Consider the following 14493-nt stretch of genomic DNA (forward strand, 5'->3'; position numbering starts at 1 on the left):
GGGAAGCGTTTACCCTAATGGACAGAGATAAGGAGTATCCAGGACTTAGTAACATGGTAACAGGTTCATAGGTTCATAGGTTTATACTAGGCTATCTGCCCTAAGGCATTTATAAGCCTAGCCCAAAGTTTTGTGGCTTACGCCACCCCTTATGTTAAAAAATACTGTACCCATTAGTTTGTTGTGCCTCTGTCCAGCAGTGACACAGAGATGATTCCCGGGGTAAACCTACGATCTCCCATCCACCGGTCAAGATTTCTCTTGAACAGAGCCAGCGAGGTGCTCTGCCTCACATGGACCGGGATTTTATTCCACAGCATAGGGAGTCTCTGGGTGACAAATCTATCCCTCCAGCATGTCCTATTTATATCTGTGCTAAGGTTTAAGTCGCTTGCTCTAGTGGATCTGGTAGATTTGGATTTTTTGAGGTGGAGCATGTCCATTAATTCCGGGTTGGACATGGCCTTGTATGTCAGGCACAGGTCACCTCTGAGCAGGCGGTATGCGACTGAATAGAGCTGGAGTTTCTTAAGTCTGGTAGCATATGACAGATTTTGGAGTCCCTTTATCCTTTTGGTGAGGAACTTTTGGGGTCTCTCCAATTGTTGCAGGTGTCGGGTGAGATACATCCCGAATGGGGCATTGTACTCGATCATTGGTCTGATAAATGAAGAGTACAGGGGAACAATGACCTCACTTGATCTGGATGTGAATCCCTTCATGATCAGGTGGGCAATGTAGAAGGTCTTTCTAACCACTTTAGCAATGTGATTGTCAAAAGAAAGGCCACTGTCAACCTGGGTCCCCAGGTCCCTGATAACCTCTTCTGTGCTTAATGGATTGCCACCTATATGGTAGCTTGGGGTTACCTTGTTTTTCCCGAAGGGTATGACTATACATTTTTTGGCATTTAACTTCAGGCCATGGCTCTGGCACCAGCTATCAGTTTCCGTGAGACCCCTCTGAAGGATATCTGTGTCCGATGTACTTTCCACTATGGCGCCCAGTTTGCAGTCATCTGCAAACTTTGTCAGCCATAGTCCTCCTATGTTTGCCTGTACTTCTGAGAAGTAGATGCCGAACAACAGGGGGCCAAGGACTGAGCCCTGTGGGACACCACTTGTGACCGGCTTGGAGTCTGTCCTTTAGCCAGTTTGCAACCCATCTTGTGACATATGGGTTTACATTTAAGCTGGTAAGTTTCTCTATAATACCCGAGTGGGGTATTGTGTTGAAAGCTTTTGCAAGGTCAAGGTAGGCTGTATGGACTGCCTTTCCCTCATCAATAGCCTTGGTGACTGTTTCGAAGAAGTCGACCAAGTTCAAAAGGCATGATCTGCCCTTGACAAAGCCAAACTGGGTCGGGTCCAATGTCTGCAAGTCCCCTATGTCTTTGTTTATGAGTTCCATTATGATCCTCTCCATAGCTTTGCAGACCAGGCTTGTTAATCTTATGGGGCGGTAATTATCAGTGTCCGTAGAGGCACCGCCTTTGTGGAGTGGGACCACAGTTGCCGTACGCCACTCCTTGGGCACGTATCCTGTGGTAAGGCTAAGATTAAACAGCTGCCTTATATGCGGGTTTAGTTCCTCGTTGAGTTCGTGTAGCACACAGCCGGGGACACCATCCGGTCCCATTGATGCTGTGTTTTTAGCTTTAGAGAGAGCAGCTTTCACCTGCGCATTTGAGATGTCTGGGAGGCTACACTCCGCTGGGATAGTTATCTCTCCTTTTGGGGGGGAGAGGGGAGTGAAGTTTGCACTGAACCTGTCTGCCAGTATGTTGGCAATGTCTGTGGGTTCAGTGATTTTTGTATCATTTTGGACTAATTCTGAGCATATCTGGGAGTTTCCACCCAGGTTTCTAACATAGCTGAAGAAGGCCTTATGATTGTCTTTTGAATCTATGGCAATTTTTCTCTCAAAGTTGGCCTTGGATGATTTTATGAGTGCTCGTATTTTTTTACTAATAATGATCAAGGGTGTCTTCTCTTTTATGGATTTTGCTCTATCATGTAACAGCTTTCTCCTCTTATTGTAAAGTTTGTTTATGGCTGGGGTCCACCAGACTGGACGTTTGCCCTTGGTGGAAAGAGTCTTGGTTTTATTAGGGATTGCCTGATCCATGCAGTCCTGGAGGTGTTCGTAGAAGGCATTTGTAAGGGCTTCCACAGCTTGGGTTGTGGTTTCCACTGGCTCGGGGCCTTGAAGGATACCCCACCAGTCTTGAGTAGTGTGAAGTTTGCTTTAGAGAAGTTCTTCACTGTGGTCTTTTTTGTTTAGGGTGGGGGTGGGATGTGGATTTCCAGTGAGATTAGTTTGTGATCTGATCTCACCAATGAGGGATATACTTCCGGTGTGGAGCATTTTGTCCCCATGTTTGTGATGATGAGATCTAGTATATTTTCTCCTCTTGTGGGAACGGTGACTAGTTGTTCCATGGCATTTGAATTTATGAACTCCAGGAACCTTTGGGCTAGAAAGTTGGGGCTTGAGTAATGTTCCCAGTCTATATTCAGGTAGTTGAAGTCACCCAATATAATGGTGTTTGGAGATACATTTATACCTCCCAGTGTCTTCAGGAAGGCTGTGTGGGGTTCCTGAGTTTGAGAGGGTGGCCTGTAGCATGCTACAAATTGTAGAGCAGTTTTGCCTATGGTTAATTGCACCTGGATGGTTTCCGATGCTTATGCGTTGCCACCAACCTGGAGGTGTGGGTATCCTTGATGAATATGGATACACCCCCTCCTTTTGTGGTGTGGCCCGGGTTTTGGGGCCGGAACGCATGATATGAGGTAAAACCTGATAGTGGCGGGGTGCTCTCAGGAGCCTTGAACCAGGTTTCAGTCACAGCACAGACATCGATGTTCTCCATACTGAGAAGGGCCTCGAGTGTGTGCATTTTGAGATTTAGACTTCTGGCATTGAGCAGCATTACCCTTAGTTTCTTCTCATTTTTGTTTTCTAGGGTGGTAGGTTTAGAATTTGAGCCTTGCCTAAAAAAGGCACTATGGGGGTGGCAAGAGCCTTAGCCAATATCCGGAATTCCAGGGGTGACAGGTGCAAGCTGTCCCTTGAGAAACAGCGTGGCTTGTCAAGCATGTCATCCAAGGCAGACAGACACTGGATCCCCTTTGAATGACACCAGAAATTAAGCCAATTGTTAAAGCTGATCATCTTGTCTCTATGTTGTGGCATCATTCTTGGTGAAGGAAGGATACTGCTCAGGGTCAGGGTCATACCTGCCTGGGCTACATAATCAGAGAGCTCCTCTATGTCTCTTTTCATGTAGTCCAGGGAGGTACGTCTCAGGTCGTTCACACCAGCATGGACAATGACTGTGTCATATTTGTACTTGCTGTGGAGTGACCCGAGTGCTTGTGTTATGTGGCGGATTCTAGCGCCCGATAGGCAGCTTACTGTGACCCTCTCCTTGTTCAGCCTGGTGAGTGGGACATCAGTGTGTCTGACTATGGAGTCACCTATGACAAGTATGTTTGGTGTTGTATTTGGCCTTAAGGGCTGTGACTGCTTTGCACACTGATTTTGTGGTTTATGTGTTGCCTGTGGTGTGTTATGAGGTGGCAGTTGCTTGGGTGTCTGCTTTGGAGGCCTCTGCTGTTTAGGTAAATTTTTGCTCAGATCCTCCGAGTATGACTTTGTGTGTTTATGTGTTTGATTCATTGTTGTGATAGCATTATGTGAGACTGGTTTTGTGGTGTGTGTAGTTGCCTTCTCCTCCTGTCTGGTCTTGCCAGTCCTGAGTTGAGAGAGCTCAGCCTCCAGTTTGGCTAAATAGCTGCATCTCTCGCAAGTATTTGTGTTATTTGGGAGGAGGAGAGGGTTGTCAGTGTACATGAGGCAATTGTAACATTGCCTCAATATTCCCAAATTCACCAACTGGACAGGAGAGGACGCCAGCATCTGGCCCTTCGACATGCTAGAGAAATTTAGAAGTTAGGGGTGTGACTGAATAAGAGAGGACTTAGTAAGGAAGTGGGTACTCCTGGGGGGGGGGGTTGCTAGTGAGGGACTATGTATAATACAGAAGTGCTAAACCTGAAAAGAAGATGCTTTTAAGACAAGTGCTGAGCTTTTTTTTTTTTTTTTTTTTAAGAAAAAAAAAAGCTTTTAGGAACAAGTGCTGCGCTTTTTAGTTAAGGGATATACTGTTTAGATTACTAGTAGAGCAGTTCTAAGGGAAAAAATGAAGAACAGACTTTATGGAGCCAGAAAAAGTTTAACCTTGTTAAACCAGCGCTGCCCGATGCTGCTCTAGTGGCAACTTCGCACTAAATCGCGCTAAAGCACTATAAAGCGTGCTTGATAGCAGGGGCTGGAAAGAGCCAGGAATTGACCCAAAACGGCCAATAAAACTACAGTTTCAAGTCAGTAACCACTCCCACGGGGGGCAGGGAAGCAGCTCAATGTTTTTCACTGCCACTGATCAACAGATAGACTTTCCTTTAGCCCAAGCAAAAATGGCCTCACAGAAACTTACAAAACAGTTCAAGAACAGCAAGCCTGTAACTTGAACTTTTTTAAATCTCAGAAAAATGGAAAAAAGCAAGATTTTTTTTTGTTTTTGTTTTTTCAGAGATAGCAGAGGTTCACAAGTAATATCAAGTTATAACAGTGCAGTAAATGACCCCACACAAGAGTGCTGGGCCAAAGACAGAAAATATGCAAGTTTTGCGAAAAAAAATGATTTTAAAATTAAGTGCAAACAGGAAATTCAGTAAACAGCTTTTGGTTGTGCTCCAAACACAGCTACTAATGCAGAAATCAAGTTTAACAAGCCAGAAAATGCTCAAACTAGGCAGCTATGCAGAAAACCTTATCAAATAAACAGGAAAAATACTTAAAATCTCAAAAGTGGCTCCTTTCTTCTCTCAGTGTTTTCTCCTCTTGGTGGGTGCTTCACCAACAGCCAATAAGCCTGAAAAGACACCAAAACCATGAGGCAACTAGGTTTTAAGAGAGGAAGATGAAGGAGTTTTGGAAATGACCCCTTTTGGCCAATAAAACTACAGTTTCAAGTCAGTAACCACTCCCACGGGGGGCAGGGAAGCAGCTCAATGTTTTTCACTGCCACTGATCAACAGAGAGACTTTCCTTTAGCCCAAGCAAAAATGGCCTCACAGAAACTTACAAAACAGTTCAAGAGCAGCATGCCTGTAACTTGAACTTTTTTAAATCTCAGAAAAGTGGGAAAAAAGCAAGATTTTTTTTTTGTTTTTGTTTTCTCAGAGATAGCAGAGGTTCGCAAGTAATGTCAAGTTATAACAGTGCAGTAAATGACCCCACACAAGAGTGCTGGGCCAAAGACAGAAAATATGCAAGTTTTGAGAAAAAAAAACGATTTTAAAATTAAGTGCAAACAGGAAATTCAGTAAAGAGCTTTTGGTTGTGCTCTAAATACAGCTACTAATGCAGAAATCAAGTTTAACAAGCCAGAAAATGCTCAAGCTAGGCAGCTATGCAGAAAAACTTATCAAATAAACAGAGGAAAAATACTTAAAATCTCAAAAGTGGCTCCTTTCTTCTCTCAGTGTTTTCTCCTCTAGGTGGGTGCTTCACCAACAGCCAACAAGCCTGAAAAGATGCCAAAACCATGAGGCAACTAGCTTTTTTTGGGCTAATGTCATCACATGCAGAGGCGTGCATGACTAAGAGACTGCCAGCCTGTCAGAATTGGTTGAGGGCTGAGGGATTCACTGTAATTCCTGGCCAATAGCAGTAAAACTAGCCAACAGTACAGAAAATGCCCAGCAGATTTGACAGTTTTGTGGACATTCAGTAATTCTGGCCATTTGATCATAATGACCGATTAGGAACATAGTTGTGTGGAATGTTATTTAGTGTTAGACAAGCAGATGGATTATATATAATTTAATAGGTGGTAAGAAGCTGTTTGTATGTTAGTTGATGGGATAATTCTAACCAGTTTAAGCATTTTAGTGCTATACAGTTGTGGGTTCTAAAAGGGGTAGTCGCTGCAAATTTATAGCATTGTTCAAGTTTTGATTTTTGTGATGCCTGAAGGTTAGTAAGGATGGAAGCACCATAAAAAAGTATGAGGAGGAGATGTATGGTGGCAAGTATACCTTTAGTGGCATCAGCAATAAATAATTTGGCTCTAGAAAGCATCCCTATTTTTTTAACGCAATTTTGTATATGCAGGTTGAATTTCAGATTATCATCTACTATCACTACTAATAATTTTCTATGAAGTGACTTCAGTGCTTGTATTTTCAAGAGAGAGGACTTTAGATTTTTGTTTTTTCATGGGAGAGGGATTTGGGGTAAAAGAAAGTAGTTTTTTTTTTTAGGGTTGAACATGAGTTGTAAATTACAAAACCATGTTTCACTTGTTGTTAAAGCTTTTTTACCAGTTTTGGGGTCCAGATACTGGGGTGCCATGATTCCCTATTGGCACTCCTTAATTTCCAGATTTCCCGGCTTTTCTTTACATTTTTTTCCCGGCTTTTTTTGGGCTAATGTCATCACATGCAGAGGCGTGCATGACTAAGAGACTGCCAGCCTGTCAGAATTGGTTGAGGGCTGAGGGATTCACTGAAATTCCTGGCCAATAGCAGTAAAACTAGCCATGAATGCATTTCCCAGCTGCTGCAGGTAAGAACAAGTAAAATACAAACTCAGACCGGTTCTTTTACTGGTTTTTTTCTTCCACGAGAGCAATTTGGCTCTTCTTACTAGTAGCTTAGCGGTTCTTTTCTTTTGCGAGCATTTAGTTGATATTTGAATTACAAAAGCCGCAAGGGTGTGTCAAGGGTTCTGTACTGAGTGAATTACATACTGCATTTTACACAAGCACCAGGTCCACGGTGTGTGTGTGTGTGTGTGTGTATGTGTGTGTGTGTGTGTGTGTGTGTGTGTGTGTGTGTGTGTGTGTGTGTGTGTGTGTGTATGTATGTGTCTGTGTGTGTCTGTGTGTGTAAGTGTAAAATGCCCCAGTTAAATATACCTGGTGGCTACAGTTACTCATGCTCAAACCCTTTACCTTGGGTAAAGGTAGCAAAAGCTTGAATTCCCTACCCACGACCACTTGTGAAAACTCCAGATTTTTGCTGTATATCTTTGTTCTGTTCCTCATAAAATCTGTGGTTTTCTGAATTTTTGTGGCACACCAGTAAGGATTAAATTGACAAAATAATGACAGGCATTTGAATTTCAGACTTCATATTCTTCGGGAAAGAATGGAGACACAAAACCTTTTATTCCAGCAATTTTCTATAAGATCAACATTTCAAATGTGTCCCTATTTTTGGGGCTGTATTCCCCATTATTGGCTTTGTTCAGGTTTTCTGTGGTAAGAGGTTGAGAGCTATGGCGAGAACTGAATTCACTGAATATTTTTGGGACTGTATTCCCCCATTATTGACTTTGTCTAAGTTTTTTGTGCTCAGGTTAAGAGCTACATATAGTGAGAACCAAATTCACTGAATATGTTTGGGGCTGTATTCCTCCACTATTGACTTTGTCCAAGCTTTTTGTGCTAAGACTTTGAGAGCTATGGTGAGAACTGAATTCATTAAATGATAGCCATTTAAGTTTAAGTCTTCCTATCTTTCAGGAAAGGTATGGTGGTATTAGACATACCTCTCAACCTCTAAGAGCAAGAGTTCTGGACAAAGACATAAATAAAATTGGGACAAAGGCCCAAAAATAGGGACATTTTTAAATATTGCTCCTACAAACTTAAAAAGTTGATAGAATAACAGGTTTTACATTAGCATTAATTTTCTGATTGGTATAAAGTTTGAAACTCAAATGTCTGTCATTAATTTTTAATTTCAATCTTTAATGATTTGCCACTAATTTGCAGGAAAACCACAAGATGTTATGTAGTCCAATCTCGCCTACATTCTTACCAGTGGGTTCGGAGCCAAATGTCGGCCTCGACTCAGCCATACTTTAGCTTGAAGTCTTTCAATTGGCTGGCCTAAGATGGTATCCCATGCTGCACTGCTCTCTATGCCCAGATCTCGTTTGCCGCTCATGTAGCTCGGACGTGGTCTCGCTCTTGCTGTGGTTAAGTACCCTTTCTTCTTTATAGCAGAGAAGTTTTTTGCAAAAAAAAGCTATTTTCATAGCTACCTGTGAGTGTTTCTTGAACTGTGTTGTGGGAAAGTTGTTTTTTCTTATAGCATGTTCTTGTAGTATCCCACTAGCTGTTTCCAATGGGCTAGGCCCATTTCAGTTAGAGGACCTAGTCTGTCCCCTTGCTTTCTTTATGTGCTAACTTTTTCCCTCGGGCTAAAACCATTTAAATTAAAGGAATTAGTCCTCCCCCTTGTACTTGTGTCTAGGACCGTTTTAGTTGAAAGTCTTTGTGGTGTACTGTTTGTTTGTCCTGTTCCCACTCTTGTGGCTGTTTGAGCGTTGGTCTAGTTTTGGAGTTAGTTATTCTGTGTTTGTGGTAACTATGTCTAAAGATACTAAGGAGCATAAGCTCTCAGGCTTTAAGAAGTGCACCAAGTGTAGTTATAAGATGTCCATCACTGATGGACACTCTGTTTGTGTGTTCTGTCTGGAAGCGATTCACCTCCAGGAATCGTGTAGTTTTTGTCATGCTTTTAGCCTGCGAGTTCTTCAAGAAAGGAAGAAGAAATTGATTTTGAAGGGACTTCTGAAACCCTCCTTCAAGGAGGGTTTGGAGAGTGCTTCCAGCTTTAAGTCTTCTCCATCAAAAGCTAAATCTTCCAAGGCTAAAAAGCGATCCCCAGCTCCATCAGTATCATCGGAGCCACCAGAGAAAACAGCAAAATCTTCAATGACATCCTCAACTCCATTGTCCTCGGGGCAGCAGGAAGTGTCAGTGGGTATGGAACCTGCTTCGGATCTGATTTTCTTGGAGCTTGTTCAGAGCCAGTCACCTAACATTAGGCTGGTATCTCCTCCTCGCAGGTCTCCTTCAGAGAGGAGATCTCAATCTCCATCCCTATCCTCCAAATCCTTCAGGATCTTATTGGATGTGGACATCGATAGAGTGATCCAGAGACTTCTTCAGTCACCAGTACTGGCAAAATTGTTTTCAGCTCTGACCCAGTCGGCTCCAGAGCTGGTCCCTCTACCTACATTTATATTTCTTCCTCCGAGCACATCTCAGCTTTCAGAGCTCTGTGTGATGTCCCTAGGCAGGTTCCGACAGCCTCTCCTGGCTTATCGGTTCCAACTTCAGCTCCAACCCCATCGGCACCGTCCACAGGGTTCAGGACTGAGGATTCCTTGGTTGGACATGAGGGAGAGGCTTCGAGACATCTTTTGGCTCCTAGTTGCCCTCTCTGTGCTTCGGCGAGGGGAAGCCTGACTCCTGTATTGGCTTTGGAGGCTGGTCGATCTTTGGACCCGGTAGGACCAGCTTTTGAGGCCATGTGGAGTGCGCTGGTCAGGTCATTAGTGGCAGCATATGGTTCAGTCACTCTGTCCACTACAGCACCGGTGCAGGTCTCTGATCACCCTCTATCTCTTGACAGCAGAGCGCCAAGGCCTCAAGGTACCCCCACGAGTAGTCCCCATATTTCTGAGGGCCCCTCAGAGTTTTTGCCTGAGGATCCAACCAGAAAGAGAATGTGCAAGAGGAAGCACATAGATTCCCAAGATGAGTCTCTCACGTCAGACACCGACCACGAGGAATTGGAGGGAGTCCCCTAAATCATCCTCTGAGGATGTTTCTTTCACTGGCATCATGGATGTATTTTGAAGCAAAGAGGTGACTGGCCATCCAAAGCCCCCTCCGAAGAGGAGTCGGTGTTCCTGAAGGCCTTTGGTGCTCAGCCCTCCGCCTCCTGGGTGTCTCCACCCTTCAACGAGCTTCTGGATCTGGTTTGTCAAAGGATGTGGAAAACCCCTGACTCTGTGGAACCAGTCCCCTGGAGACCCAATAAATTTTTGTCTGCCCCTCCTGATAAGGAGTTTCTATCCAAGGGAGTCCCTGTGGATGCCATGGTGGTGGCAGTGGCCACCAAGAAGGAATTAGCTGAGACTTCTTCCACCGTCCATCCCCCTAACAAGGAGTCTAGGACTATGGACCAGTACGGGAAGCATACATTTTCTTCAGTGGCCTTTACTTTGTGGTCACTGAATTACTTATCATACTTTACACAGCTCCAGAGAGATCTCCTAAAGGAGCTTGGAGATACTCTAACAGGTAACGTTTCTGAGGCGGTGGCTCAGAAAGTCAACGCTCAAATGTCTACCCACAATTCTATTGCAAACTCCTCCATGAGGATGATCTCTCATGCAGCCAAGGGAGTGAGTAGGGCAGCAAGTTCAGGAGTCGCTCTTATGAGACATGCCTGGATGGGCCTTTGTCATTTTGTGAGGCCTTCAAGTCTACATTCACCAATGCCCTGTTTGATGGCTCCTCTTTGTTCAGAACCAAGGTGAAGGACACTCACTAGGTGCGAGCAAGAGGGAAAAACTCTGTCTGCTGTAGGAGTCCGTTTTTCCCTTTCCTCTAAGCCTTATCCCAAGGCCCAGAGGGGTGGAAAGATGCGGTTCAAGAAATCACAGAGGTTTTTTTCCCGATGCACAAGTTGAGCGCCCCTCCACAGGCAGGGGAGGGGGTGGTTATTCAGGTAGACCCCACCCTAGGGGTAGAGGAGGCCCTCGTAACTTGGGAGACCGCAATTCCTTTTGTGGTTCTCCCTACCACCGCTCCTGATGGGGGGGCCAACTGTGCATTTCTGGAGCCAGTAGGGGGGGTCGAATCTCACTATACCCAGAAGCCTGGCAAGATATCACCCAGGACCAATGGGTTCTATGAATAATGTCCGGAGGATATGTCATTCCCTTCTCATCAAGAAAATCCTGGATGTTCCACCCAGTCAAAGTGATTCAGCAGCTTCAGAAATTTCAAAGCTGCTAGAAAAAGGAGCCATCCAACATGTCCCCTCAGACCAGATCGGATTTCGGATTAGGGACTTACTTCAGATTCTTTTTGGTGCTGAAAAGGACAGGGGACCTGTGACCCATTTTGGATCTCTGCCGATTGAACACGCATGTGCAAAAGTCCAAGTTCCAAATGTTCATGTTTCAATCTATTCTCCCATTGTTGGGAAAAGAAGTGTGGATGTGCTCCATCGACCTCAAATATGCTTACTACCTCATAAAGATGGACAGGGAATCCAGAAGTCACCTACGCTTCTAGCTGGGAACCAGTCACTTTCAGTTTTGAGTCCTGCCCTTTGATCTCACCACAGCCCCCAGGGTGTTTACCAAATGCATGGCAGTGGTGACTGCTCACTTGAGACGTCAAGGATTCCAAGTGTTTCCATACCTGGACAACTGGCTCCTTACTGCCACCACCAGACATCTGCTACATTAGACCAGAGATGCTACTATCAACCTATGTCAACAGTTGGGCATCACCTTGAATGGGGAAAAATCTACCTTGTTGCCCTCGCAGTGTGTCACACTTATAGGCGCTGAATTAGACACTGTCCTCATGCAGGCGTTTTTACCACAGGAAAGAATCAGAGTCTTACAACAAAAGATTTACACCTTGCTCCCTCTGAGAAGAGTGAAGGCAAGATTGATCCTTCAATTGTTGGGGACGATGGTTGCTACGGTTATGTTAGTTCCCCTGGCAAGGTTACATATGAGGCTCATTAAGTGGCAACTCTTCGCCCAGTGGTCTCTTCAATGTCTTCCATTTTTTCACCTTTTTCTACTCACAGACAGGTGCAAACAGGATCTCAGTTGCTGGCTTCACACCGACAACCTAATTGAGGGAAAGCCCTTCGTTCCTTTGCCTTCAGTTGCCATGGTGACCATGGATGCCTCCCAGATGGGGTGGGGGGCATTATCTAGGCAGGACAGTCCAAGGCATGTGGCAAGGGCATGAGATGCATCTGCATGTAAATGTCCTGGAGATGAGGGCAGTGCTACTAGTGTCGCAAGCACTTCTGAGCTTTTTTCCTCTCGGGACTATTGCAATCCACTCAGACATTATGTCGGTGGTATGGTATCTGAACAAACAGGGAGGAACCAAGTCATACCCCCTTTGCAGAGCGGCCATGCGAGTGTGGCAGTAGGCAGTGTCTTCCCAATGTTTTCTGGTAGCAACGCATATTCCGGGGAAGTCCAGTGTGATCTCAGACAGGCTAAGCAGAGCTATTCTGATGCCTCATGAGTGGTTTCTGAACTGTCAAGTTGTGGAACTGATTTTCCACAGGTGGGGTCAGTCTTGCTGCAACTTTTTTGCCAGCCCCCTCAATTCCAAATGCAGCAGCTACTTCACCCTTATTCCTCCTCAGGGGGAGTCACCCAGGGACGCTCTAGTCCACCATTGGCCCACTGGTCTACTATATGCCTTCCCTCCGGTTCCTTTGCTGTCAAAGGTTATTTAGAAAGTGCAATCCTTGGGAAGCAAAATGATCCTGATTGCTCCACACTGGCCTCATCAAATTTGGTTCCCCTTTCTCCATCCCTATTTCATGGACGCTCCTCGGATTCTGGACCCACAACCAGTCTTACTGACTCACATGTCAGGGCAGCTCCATCCCTCTCTTCGGACCCTCCGGTTGACAGCTTGGCTACTCCACTTACGTCATTAGTTAGGCTTCACCATATTTCACTGGTGGTGGTTCATATTCTATCGTCCTCTCATAAGCCTTCGACCAGGAAGATTTATTACAGCAAATGGAAGACATTTTCCATCTGGGCACATGCCAAACAGATTGATCCTTACACAGCTCCAATCTCGTCAGTATTGGAGTTCCTTTCTATGCTTTTCAACCAGAGATCAGCTGCCACAACCATTAAAGTCCAGTTGGCGGTGAATTTTACCTTTCACAACGCAGACAAACCTAGTCTAATGGCACATAGACTCTGTAAAGCTTTCCTGAAAGGCATTTTGTTGCTTCATCCTCCTGTTTCTGAACCTGTTATGCCTTGGGACTTAAACTTTGTTCTACAGGGTCTTACTTCACCCCCCTTTGAGCCTGCAGCCACTTTTGATTTAAAATTCTTAACTTGGAAGACTATCTTTTTGGTAGCCATCACGTCAGCCAGACATGTTTCAGAGCTTCAAGCTTTATCAATTAAACCACCTTATTTGATTTTTCATAAGGACAGGGTTTCTCTCTGACCGAATCCTTCCTTTCTTCCCAAAGTAGCGTTAGTTAGTAACCTTAACCAATCCATTGAATTACCAGTGTTTTTTCTTCAGTTCTCGAACAAGGCAGATGTGCACAGACAATTACAATTTTATTTGCACAGAACGAAGGACCTCAAAAAATCTGATCAGTTGTTTGTTTCATTTTCGGAAAACAGAATTGGGTCTCCTGTTTCCAAAGTCACATTGTCCAGGTGGATTTCCAGTTGTATTTCAGTCTACCCAGTCTGTATCTACATCTACAGCTTTTCAGGCCAGATTGTCTATGGATGATATTTGTGCTGCAGCTACTTGGGCATCTCCTCACACCTTTGTTACTCATTACAAGTTAGATGTGGTATCTAGAGACAGGTCTTCCTTTGGTTCCACAGTGCTCAGGAGTATTTTCCACTGAGCCGTCCAGGATTTAGGTGCTGGGGACACTGTCTCACGGGTAAGAATGTAGGCGAGATTGGACTGCATAACATCAAGAAGTTATGTACTCACCATAAAGTTCGATGTATGTAGTCCATCTCACCTCACATTCTTACTTACCCCCCACCTTCCCCCATCCTGGAGGATTTGGAGGTTAGGCCTGGTTTCAGAGTTCCCTTTAATCTTGGTTTGTTCTTCCTTCCTTAGGTATTGTTATGCATGGAGAGTGCATGCTGGTGCTCGCAGCAAATTAGATCTGGGGATAGAGAGCAGTGCAGCATGGGATACCATCTTAGCCCAGCCAATTGAAAGACTTCAAGCTAAAGTGTGGCTGAGTCAGAGCTGACATTTGGCTCCGAACGCACGGGTAAGAATGTGAGGTGAGATGGACTACATACATCGAACATTATGGTGAGTACATAACTTCTTGAGTATGAAAAACAGACCAAAAATATGAGGCTATAATCTGGACATTCAGCAAAAATCCATACAGTTGAGAGGTACGGGGGGGGGTAACACAACATTTTATTCTAGCAGCTTTGCAAGATTATACAAGCAATGTTTAAACTGTGTCCCTGGTTTTGGGCTTTTTCCAGATTCCTTGCACTGCAAAGCTGAGTGATACAGTTGAGTGTTGAATGGATTTTACAAGGAGCTGAGAGCTTCAGGGGAAGAAAAATTTAGTGCTGCTAATGGCAAGTCTGCTTGCATTGTTAGTAGCATAACAGGTAGAATGCTTGTTTTTGATGCAGAAGGCTGTGGGTTCTACTCCTACAGTATGTCAATGCATTGATTGATACTGTACTTTTAAAGGGGTTGGATGCTACAGTCCTGAGATTGTCCTCTTTAGCAACAATAACTAGTAACTATGAACCTATTATCAGTTTGCCATCCATTACCTATTGCAATATTACTAGTTTGTCATTTTTAATGTA

Source organism: Protopterus annectens, chromosome 2.part0 (genome assembly GCF_019279795.1).
Source record: "Protopterus annectens isolate FY-2018-M chromosome 2.part0, PAN1.0, whole genome shotgun sequence".
NCBI classification, from domain to species: domain Eukaryota; kingdom Metazoa; phylum Chordata; order Ceratodontiformes; family Protopteridae; genus Protopterus; species Protopterus annectens.